The sequence below is a fragment of the Somniosus microcephalus genome, unplaced genomic scaffold, assembly GCF_052327205.1.
Source record: "Somniosus microcephalus isolate GS21.2 unplaced genomic scaffold, FLI_Smic_1.0 scaffold1087, whole genome shotgun sequence".
Lineage (NCBI taxonomy): Eukaryota > Metazoa > Chordata > Chondrichthyes > Squaliformes > Somniosidae > Somniosus > Somniosus microcephalus.
The window spans coordinates 12,977-25,000 of record NW_028226274.1 but is presented as its reverse complement, the minus strand read 5'-3'; positions in this window follow the sequence as shown (position 1 = coordinate 25,000).

Below are 12,024 nucleotides of genomic sequence, written 5' to 3'. Positions count from 1 at the left end.
GTTGGGCAAAGTGTCGCAGTCCGGCAGCGGGTAACAGGCCAGCGGTCAGCGGCAGCTTATCGGTGATAACTTCGGGAAGGAAAGTCCGATCCGGTCGGGGTGAACTGCGACTGAACGGGGTGGTGGGGCCGCACAGACCAGTAGCGGGCTTGTGTAGCTGCCTCTTGGCCCGGCCGAGGTACAGCCGTTGGCTGGAGACCGCTTTCCGACTGCTGAGCCGGTGCCGCGGGGACCCACCTTGACGCGCCGGCTGTCCGAGCAAGCCAGGGGCAAGGGGCATCCATAGGTACCAGAAGGGAGTCGGTCCGACACCGGGAAGTCGGGTGCCCGTCGCTCCGAATCGAGCCCGGTGTTTTCGTGCGTGTAACAGGGCGGGCGTTTGGACCCGGTTGTCCGGGAGCGGGTCCCCAACGGCGGGAGATTGCCTGGGTTTGGCCGGCCGGCAGTCGAACGCCTTTGGCTCCGGACTCCCGTGTCCGATTTCGGTCAGGGAGGGCTGGTTGGAAAGCCCCGACGCTGGCGCACACTATATTATCGGCCTGGGCCCCGGCAAGTTCGGGAAAGTGTCGCAGTCCCGTTCCGGCGGCCGCCCCGTCGGTCAGCGGCAGCTTATCGCGGATAACTTCGGGACGGAAAGTCCGATCCGGTCGGGGTGAACTGCGACTGAACGGGGTGGCGGGGCCGCACAGACCAGTAGCGGGCTTGTGTAGCTGCCTCTTGGCCCGGCCGAGGTACAGCCGTTGGCTGGAGACCGCTTTCCGACTGCTGAGCCGGTGCCGCGGGGACCCACCTTGACGCGCCGGCTGTCCGAGCAAGCCAGGGGCAAGGGGCATCCAGTGGTACCAGAAGGGAGTCGGTCCGACACCGGGAAGTCGGGTGCCCGTCGCTCCGAATCGAGCCCGGGGTTTTCGTGCGTGTAACAGGGCGGGCGTTTGGACCCGGTTGTCCGGGAGCGGGTCCGCAACGGCGGGAGGTTGCCTGTGTTTGGCCGGCCGGCAGTCGAACGCCTTTGGCTCCGGACTCCCGTGTCCGATTTCGGTCAGGGAGGGCTCGTTGGAAAGCCCCGGCGCTGGCGCACACTATATTATCGGCCTGGACCCCGGCAAGTTCGGGAAAGTGTCGCAGTCCCGTAGCGGCTGCCGCCCCGTCGGTCAGCGGCAGCTTATCGGGGATAACTTCGGGACGGAAAGTCCGATCCGGTTGGGGTGAACTGCTACTGAACGGGGTGGGGGGGCCGCACAGACCAGTAGCGGGCTTGTGCAGCTGCCGCTTGGCCCGGCCGAGGTACAGCCGTTGGCTGGAGACCGCTTTCCGACTGCTGAGCCGGAGCCGCGGGGGCCCACCTTGACGCGCCGGCTGTCCTAGCAAGCCAGGGGCAAGGGGCATCCAGTGGTACCGGAACGGAGTCGGTCCGACACCGGGAAGCCGGGTGCCCGTCGCTCCGAATCGAGCCCGGTGTTTTCGTGCGTGTAACAGGGCGGGCGTTTGGACCCGGTTGTCCGGGAGCGGGTCCGCAACGGCGGGAGGTTGCCTGAGTTTGGCCGGCCGGCAGTCGAACGCCTTTGGCTCCGGACTCCCGTGTCCGATTTCGGTCAGGGAGGGCTCATTGGAAAGCCCCGGCGCTGGCGCACACTATATTATCGGACTGGATCCCGGCAAGTTCGGGAAAGTGTCGGCGACCCGTACCGGCTGCCGCCCCGTCGGTCAGCGGCAGCTTATCGGGGATAACTTCGGGAAGGAAAGTCCGATCCGGTCGGGGTCAACTGCCACTGAACGGGGTGGCGGGGCCGCACAGACCAGTAGCGGGCTTGTGTAGCTGCCCCTTTCCCCGGCCGAGGTACAGCCGTTGGCTGGAGACCGCTTTCCGACTGCTGAGCCGGAGCCGCGGGGGCCCACCTTGACGCGCCGGCTGTCCTAGCAAGCCAGGGGCAAGGGGCATCCAAGGGTACCGGAACGGAGTCGGTCCGACACCGGGAAGCCGGGTGCCCGTCGCTCCGAATCGAGCCCGGTGTTTTCGTGCGTGTAACAGGGCGGGCGTTTGGACCCGGTTGTCCTGGAGCGGGTCCGCAACGGCGGGGGATTGCCTGTGTTTGGCCGGCCGGCAGTCGAACGCCTATCGCTCTGGACTCCCGTGTCCGATTTCGGTCAGGGAGGGCTCGTTGGAAAGCCCCGGCGCTGGCGCACACTATATTATCGGCCTGGACCCCGGCAAGTTCGGCAAAGTGTCGCCATCCCGCAGCGGCTGACGGGCCGCCGGTGAGCGGCAGCTTATCGGGCATAACTTCGGGAGGGAAAGTCCGATCCGGTCCGGATCAACGGCAGCCGAACGGGGTGGCGGGCCCGCACAGACCAGTGCCTGGCTTGTGTAGCTGCCCCTTTCCCCGGCCGAGGTACAGCCGTTGGCTGGAGACCACTTTCCGACCACTGAGACGGCGGGGCGGGGGGCGGCCTGCACGCGCCGGCTGCCAGAGCAAGCCAGGGGCAAGGGGCATCCAACGGTATCTGAACGGAGTCGGTCCGACACCGGGAAGCCGGGTGCCCGTCGCTCCGAATCGAGCCTGGGGTGTACGTGTGTTTAACAAGGCGGGCGTTTGGACCCGGTTGCCCGGCACCAGTCGAACGCCTGTCGCTCCCGACTCCCGTGTCCGATTTCGTTCGGGGATGGCTCGTTGGAAAGCCCCGGCTCCGGCGCACACTATATTGCCGAAGTGGCCCCGGGCGAGTTCGGGAAAGTGTCGCCGTCCCGCAGCGGCTGACGGGCCGTCGGTCAGCGGCAGCTTATCGGGGATAACTTCGGGAAGGAAAGTCCGATCCGGTCGGGGACAACGGCAGCTGAACGGGGTGGCGGGGCCGCACAGAGCAGTGCCTCGCTTGTGTAGCTGCCTCTTTCCGCGGCCGAGGTACAGCCGTTGGCTGGAGACCGCTTTCCGACCACTGAGACGGCGGGGCAGGGGGCGGCCTGCACGCGCCGGCTGCCAGAGCAAGCCAGGGGCAAGGGGCATCCAGCGGTATCTGAACGGAGTCGGTCCGACACCGAGAAGCCGGGTGCCCGTCGCTCCGAAGCGAGACCGGGGTTTTTCGTGTGTAACGTGGCGGGCCTTTGGACCCGGTTGGCCGGGCGGCAGTGGAACACACACAGACACTCGCATACACTGAGAGAGACAGAGAGAAGATAGAGATACACAGAGTGAGAAAGACAAAGTCAACTCAGTAACTGAAATGTGAAAACTGACAACTGGGAAACCAAAAGTCAGAGTGGCAAATGATGAACCAAGGTGGCAAATGATTAACTGAAAACTTGTCATTCACATTTGGGACGGAATTCAGGATGGGAATGTATTCGGCCGCCTTACCGGGGCTTGGGGGTGCTGCTTTCCCGCTTGTGGAACCGAGTTGGGGTCGTCAAATGGCCTGGTGCATTGTTTGAAACACTGGTTAATGAGTTGTCAAGGTCGGAAATCATAGAACATAAGAGCAGCTCATTAACTGAAATTTTGAACATCGACAACTGGTTAACCAAAAGCCAGAGCGACAAATGATTAACCAAGGAGGCAACTCATTAACTGAATTTCGAACATCGACAACTGGTTAACCAAAAGCCAGAGCGACAAATGATTAACCAAGGAGGCAACTCATTAACTGAATTTCGAACATCGACAACTGGTTAACCAAAAGTCAGAGCGACAAATGATTAACCAAGGAGGCAACTCATTAACTGAATTTCGAACATCGACAACTGGGTAACCAAGAGTCAGAGCGACAAATGATTAACCAAGGAGGCAACTCATTAACTGAATTTCGAACATCGACAACTGGTTAACCAAAAGACACAGGGACAAATGAGTAACCAAAGGGCCAACTCATTAACTGAAATTTCAAAGAGGCAACTCATTAACTGAAATTTTGAACATCGACAACTGGTTAACCAAAAGCCAGAGCGACAAATGATTAACCAAGGAGGCAACTCATTAACTGAATTTCGAACATCGACAACTGGTTAACCAAATGTCAGAGCGACAAATGATTAACCAAGGAGGCAACTCAATAACTGAATTTCGAACATCGACAACTGGTTAACCAAGTGTCAGAGCGACAAATGAGTAACCAAGCAGGCAACTGATTAACTGAAAACTTGTCTTTCACATTTGGGACGGAATTCACGATGGGAATGTATTCGGCCCCCTTACCGGGCCTTGGGGTGCTGCTTTCCCGCTTGTGGAACCGAGTTGGGGTCGTCAAATGGCCTGGTGCATTGTTTGAAACACTGGTTAATGAGTTGTCAAGGTCGGAAATCATAGAACATAAGAGCAGCTCATTAACTGAAATTTTGAACATCGACAACTGGTTAACCAAAAGCCAGAGCGACAAATGATTAACCAAGGAGGCAACTCATTAACTGAATTTCGAACATCGACAACTGGTTAACCAAAAGACACAGGGACAAATGAGTCACCAAAGGGCCAACTCATTAACTGAAATTTCAAAGAGGCAACTCAATAACTGAAATTTTGAACATCGACAACTGGTTAACCAAAAGCCAGAGCGACAAATGATTAACCAAGGAGGCAACTCATTAACTGAATTTCGAACATCGACAACTGGGTAACCAAAAGACACAGGGACAAATGAGTAACCAAAGGGCCAACTCATTAACTGAAATTTCAAAGAGGCTACTCATTAACTGAAATTTGAACATCGACAACTGGGTAACCAAATGTCAGAGCGACAAATGAGTAACCAAGCAGGCAACTGATTAACTGAAAACTTGTCATTCACATTTGGGACGGAATTCACGATGGGAATGTATTCGGCCCCCTTACCGGGCCTTGGGGTGCTGCTTTCCCGCTTGTGGAACCGAGTTGGGGTCGTCAAATGGCCTGGTGCATTGTTTGAAACACTGGTTAATGAGTTGTCAAGGTAGGAAATCATAGAACATAAGAGCAGCTCATTAACTGAAATTTTGAACATCGACAACTGGTTAACCAAAAGCCAGAGCGACAAATGATTAACCAAGGAGGCAACTCATTAACTGAATTTCGAACATCGACAACTGGTTAACCAAAAGACACAGGGACAAATGAGTCACCAAAGGGCCAACTCATTAACTGAAATTTCAAAGAGGCAACTCAATAACTGAAATTTTGAACATCGACAACTGGTTAACCAAAAGCCAGAGCGACAAATGATTAACCAAGGAGGCAACTCATTCACTGAATTTCGAACATCGACAACTGGTTAACCAAATGTCAGAGCGACAAATGATTAACCAAGGAGGCAACTCAGTAACTGAATTTCGAACATCGACAACTGGTTAACCAAGAGTCAGGGCGACAAATGATTAACCAAGGAGGCAACTCATTAACTGAATTTCGAACATCGACAACTGGGTAACCAAAAGACACAGGGACAAATGAGTAACCAAAGGGCCAACTCATTAACTGAAATTTCAAAGAGGCAACTCATTAACTGAAATTTTGAACATCGACAACTGGTTAACCAAATGTCAGAGCGACAAATGAGTAACCAAGCAGGCAACTGATTAACTGAAAACTTGTCATTCACATTTGAGACGGAATTCACGATGGGAATGTATTCGGCCCCCTTACCGGGCCTTGGGGTGCTGCTTTCCCGCTTGTGGAACCGAGTTGGGGTCGTCAAATGGCCTGGTGCATTGTTTGAAACACTGGTTAATGAGTTGTCAAGGTCGGAAATCATAGAACATAAGAGCAGCTCATTAACTGAAATTTTGAACATCGACAACTGGTTAACCAAAAGCCAGAGCGACAAATGATTAACCAAGGAGGCAACTCATTAACTGAATTTCGAACATCGACAACTGGTTAACCAAAAGACACAGGGACAAATGAGTAACCAAAGGGCCAACTCATTAACTGAAATTTCAAAGAGGCAACTCATTAACTGAAATTTTGAACATCGACAACTGGTTAACCAAAAGCCAGAGCGACAAATGATTAACCAAGGAGGCAACTCATTAACTGAATTTCGAACATCGACAACTGGTTAACCAAAAGACACAGGGACAAATGAGTAACCAAAGGGCCAACTCAGTAACTGAAATTTCAAAGAGGCAACTCATTAACTGAAATTTTGAACATCGACAACTGGTTAACCAAAAGCCAGAGCGACAAATGATTAACCAAGGAGGCAACTCATTAACTGAATTTCGAACATCGACAACTGGGTAACCAAAAGACACAGGGACAAATGAGTAACCAAAGGGCCAACTCATTAACTGAAATTTCAAAGAGGCAACTCATTAACTGAAATTTTGAACATCGACAACTGGTTAACCAAATGTCAGAGCGACAAATGATTAACCAAGCAGGCAACTGATTAACTGAAAACTTGTCATTCACATTTGGGACGGAATTCACGATGGGAATGTATTCGGCCCCCTTACCGGGCCTTGGGGTGCTGCTTTCCCGCTTGTGGAACCGAGTTGGGGTCGTCAAATGGCCTGGTGCATTGTTTGAAACACTGGTTAATGAGTTGTCAAGGTAGGAAATCATAGAACATAAGAGCAGCTCATTAACTGAAATTTTGAACATCGACAACTGGTTAACCAAAAGCCAGAGCGACAAATGATTAACCAAGGAGGCAACTCATTAACTGAATTTCGAACATCGACAACTGGCTAACCAAAAGACACAGGGACAAATGAGTAACCAAAGGGCCAACTCATTAACTGAAATTTCAAAGAGGCAACTCATTAACTGAAATTTTGAACATCGACAACTGGTTAACCAAAAGCCAGAGCGACAAATGATTAACCAAGGAGGCAACTCATTAACTGAATTTCGAACATCGACAACTGGATAACCAAATGTCAGAGCGACAAATGATTAACCAAGGAGGCAACTCATTAACTGAATTTCGAACATCGACAACTGGTTAACCAAGAGTCCGAGCGACAAATGATTAACCAAGGAGGCAACTCATTAACTGAATTTCGAACATCGACAACTGGTTAACCAAATGTCAGAGCGACAAATGATTAACCAAGGAGGCAACTCATTAACTGAATTTCGAACATCGACAACTGGGTAACCAAAAGACACAGGGACAAATGAGTAACCAAAGGGCCAACTCATTAACTGAAATTTCAAAGAGGCTACTCATTAACTGAAATTTGAACATCGACAACTGGGTAACCAAATGTCAGAGCGACAAATGAGTAACCAAGCAGGCAACTGATTAACTGAAAACTTGTCATTCACATTTGGGACGGAATTCACGATGGGAATGTATTCGGCCCCCTTACCGGGCCTTGGGGTGCTGCTTTCCCGCTTGTGGAACCGAGTTGGGGTCGTCAAATGGCCTGGTGCATTGTTTGAAACACTGGTTAATGAGTTGTCAAGGTAGGAAATCATAGAACATAAGAGCAGCTCATTAACTGAAATTTTGAACATCGACAACTGGTTAACCAAAAGCCAGAGCGACAAATGATTAACCAAGGAGGCAACTCATTAACTGAATTTCGAACATCGACAACTGGTTAACCAAAAGACACAGGGACAAATGAGTCACCAAAGGGCCAACTCATTAACTGAAATTTCAAAGAGGCAACTCAATAACTGAAATTTTGAACATCGACAACTGGTTAACCAAAAGCCAGAGCGACAAATGATTAACCAAGGAGGCAACTCATTCACTGAATTTCGAACTTCGACAACTGGTTAACCAAATGTCAGAGCGACAAATGATTAACCAAGGAGGCAACTCAGTAACTGAATTTCGAACATCGACAACTGGTTAACCAAGAGTCAGGGCGACAAATGATTAACCAAGGAGGCAACTCATTAACTGAATTTCGAACATCGACAACTGGGTAACCAAAAGACACAGGGACAAATGAGTAACCAAAGGGCCAACTCATTAACTGAAATTTCAAAGAGGCAACTCATTAACTGAAATTTTGAACATCGACAACTGGTTAACCAAATGTCAGAGCGACAAATGAGTAACCAAGCAGGCAACTGATTAACTGAAAACTTGTCATTCACATTTGAGACGGAATTCACGATGGGAATGTATTCGGCCCCCTTACCGGGCCTTGGGGTGCTGCTTTCCCGCTTGTGGAACCGAGTTGGGGTCGTCAAATGGCCTGGTGCATTGTTTGAAACACTGGTTAATGAGTTGTCAAGGTCGGAAATCATAGAACATAAGAGCAGCTCATTAACTGAAATTTTGAACATCGACAACTGGTTAACCAAAAGCCAGAGCGACAAATGATTAACCAAGGAGGCAACTCATTAACTGAATTTCGAACATCGACAACTGGTTAACCAAAAGACACAGGGACAAATGAGTAACCAAAGGGCCAACTCATTAACTGAAATTTCAAAGAGGCAACTCATTAACTGAAATTTTGAACATCGACAACTGGTTAACCAAAAGCCAGAGCGACAAATGATTAACCAAGGAGGCAACTCATTAACTGAATTTCGAACATCGACAACTGGTTAACCAAAAGACACAGGGACAAATGAGTAACCAAAGGGCCAACTCAGTAACTGAAATTTCAAAGAGGCAACTCATTAACTGAAATTTTGAACATCGACAACTGGTTAACCAAAAGCCAGAGCGACAAATGATTAACCAAGGAGGCAACTCATTAACTGAATTTCGAACATCGACAACTGGGTAACCAAAAGACACAGGGACAAATGAGTAACCAAAGGGCCAACTCATTAACTGAAATTTCAAAGAGGCAACTCATTAACTGAAATTTTGAACATCGACAACTGGTTAACCAAATGTCAGAGCGACAAATGATTAACCAAGCAGGCAACTGATTAACTGAAAACTTGTCATTCACATTTGGGACGGAATTCACGATGGGAATGTATTCGGCCCCCTTACCGGGCCTTGGGGTGCTGCTTTCCCGCTTGTGGAACCGAGTTGGGGTCGTCAAATGGCCTGGTGCATTGTTTGAAACACTGGTTAATGAGTTGTCAAGGTAGGAAATCATAGAACATAAGAGCAGCTCATTAACTGAAATTTTGAACATCGACAACTGGTTAACCAAAAGCCAGAGCGACAAATGATTAACCAAGGAGGCAACTCATTAACTGAATTTCGAACATCGACAACTGGCTAACCAAAAGACACAGGGACAAATGAGTAACCAAAGGGCCAACTCATTAACTGAAATTTCAAAGAGGCAACTCATTAACTGAAATTTTGAACATCGACAACTGGTTAACCAAAAGCCAGAGCGACAAATGATTAACCAAGGAGGCAACTCATTAACTGAATTTCGAACATCGACAACTGGATAACCAAATGTCAGAGCGACAAATGATTAACCAAGGAGGCAACTCATTAACTGAATTTCGAACATCGACAACTGGTTAACCAAGAGTCCGAGCGACAAATGATTAACCAAGGAGGCAACTCATTAACTGAATTTCGAACATCGACAACTGGTTAACCAAATGTCAGAGCGACAAATGATTAACCAAGGAGGCAACTCATTAACTGAATTTCGAACATCGACAACTGGGTAACCAAAAGACACAGGGACAAATGAGTAACCAAAGGGCCAACTCATTAACTGAAATTTCAAAGAGGCTACTCATTAACTGAAATTTGAACATCGACAACTGGTTAACCAAATGTCAGAGCGACAAATGAGTAACCAAGCAGGCAACTGATTAACTGAAAACTTGTCATTCACATTTGGGACGGAATTCACGATGGGAATGTATTCGGCCCCCTTACCGGGCCTTGGGGTGCTGCTTTCCCGCTTGTGGAACCGAGTTGGGGTCGTCAAATGGCCTGGTGCATTGTTTGAAACACTGGTTAATGAGTTGTCAAGGTAGGAAATCATAGAACATAAGAGCAGCTCATTAACTGAAATTTTGAACATCGACAACTGGTTAACCAAAAGCCAGAGCGACAAATGATTAACCAAGGAGGCAACTCATTAACTGAATTTCGAACATCGACAACTGGTTAACCAAATGTCAGAGCGACAAATGATTAACCAAGCAGGCAACTGATTAACTGAAATTTTAAAATTGACAACTGGATAACCAAAAGTGGGAACTCATGCTTCGGACGGGCTTACATACGGCAGGCTGACGCCCGGCAGAGGCCCGGGCTTCGCCTCCCTTGCGTAAGCGACCGTCTCCGAATCGATTAAAGGCGTAAAATCGGAGTTCAGAGCGGGAAAATTTTTTCCCGAAAACGGCCGGAAAAAAAAAAATGTCTCCTTTTCCGCCGAGCAGGGTGGCATTCGAACGGGCACGGGAAGCCGCGTCTAACGGTGTAAAAACGGCTTGGCTCCGACGCGGGAGTGCGGAGATATGGCCGTTCAAAGTTGTACTGGAAGTCCGGAAGGAGAAAAATTTGACTGCCTGTAGCCGAAAAAAGTTCCAGCGGTCGGTCACAAAAGTCAAATCCGTCCCGCTGATTTGACACTTGTCATTTCTGGCAGGGGGGATTGGCGGGGTACCTGGAGAATGGTAGGAGGTGGTTTTTCGAGACTTTATCTGTTTTCCAGATTACTGTCTAGGGCCTCCAGGTCTGCAGAGACCGACCCGGGCTGCCGTCCAACCGACTTTTAACCCTTTTTGGGTGGAAATTTATTTCCATTTTTAACCAATTTTCGGGTTTTTGGTCGGGCTTAAAAACGGCAGCCTGACGCCCGGCAGAGGCCGGGGCTTCGGCTCCCTTGCGTAAGGGACCGTATACGAAACGATTAAAGCCGAAAAATCCGAGTTCAGAGCGGGAATTTTTTTTCCCGAAATCGGCCGAAAAATAAAAAAATTCTCCTTTTCCGCCGAGCAGGGCGGCATTCGAACGGGCACGGGAAGCCGCGTCTAACGGTGTAAAAACGGCTTGGCTCCGACGCGGGAGTGCGGAGATATGGCCGTTCAAAGTTGTACTGGAAGTCCGGAAGGAGAAAAATTTGACTGCCTGTAGCCGAAAAAAGTTCCAGCGGTCGGTCACAAAAGTCAAATCCGTCCCGCTGATTTGACACTTGTCATTTCTGGCAGGGGGGATTGGCGGGGTACCTGGAGAATGGTAGGAGGTGGTTTCTCGAGACTTTGTCTGTTTTCCAGATTACTGTCTAGGGCCTCCAGGTCTGCAGAGACCGACCAGGGCTGCCGTCCAACCGACTTTTAACCCTTTTTGGGTGGAAATTTATTTCCATTTTTAACCAATTTTCGGGTTTTTGGTCGGGCTTAAAAAACGGCAGCCTGACGCCTGGCAGAGGCCGGGGCTTCGGCTCCCCTTGCGTAAGGGACCGTATTCGACCCGATTAAGCCCCGAAAATGGATCCAAATGTCGGCCGACCAAGTAAGCTTGCTGGGGAGAGAGACTAAGTGCCGGGCTGGGCACCTCATTAACCAGTGAAAAGTTTTGGCTGCTGGAGAGACTAAGTCCCAGCCTGGGCACATCATTAACCATAAATGAAAAAGGCGAGGCCGAGTCTGGTGCATGGCTAACTGATTAACCAAATTGGCAAGGCCCGGGCTGAAAGTGAATGAGCGACCCGTGGCCAGGGGGCTGGAATGCGGGAGAGAATCCAACCCCCAAAATATGGAAGTCCGATGAGAAAATATTCGGCCGCCTTTTGCGGGCCTCGGGTGTTGCTTCCCGGCCTGGGAAAGTGAGTTGCTCCCGCCGAATTGACATGTGCATTTAACGATTTCGAGACATGATTAACCAAAACGCGGAAGTCCGATGAGAAAATATTAGGGCCCTTCAAGCGGGCCTCCGGTGATGCTTTCCGGCTTGGGAAAGTGAATTGCTCCCGCCGAATTGACATGTGCATTTAACGATTTCGAGACATGATTAACCAAAACGCGGAAGTCCGATGAGAAAATATTCGGCCGCCTTTTGCGGGCCTCGGGTGTTGCTTCCCGGCCTGGGAAAGTGATTTGCTACCGCCAAATTGACATGTGTCATTTCTGGCAAGTGTCTCAGGACATAGTTAATGAGTTGCAGTTTGGGAAATCATTAACCTCGTCGGAAGTCCCGATGAAGAAAAAA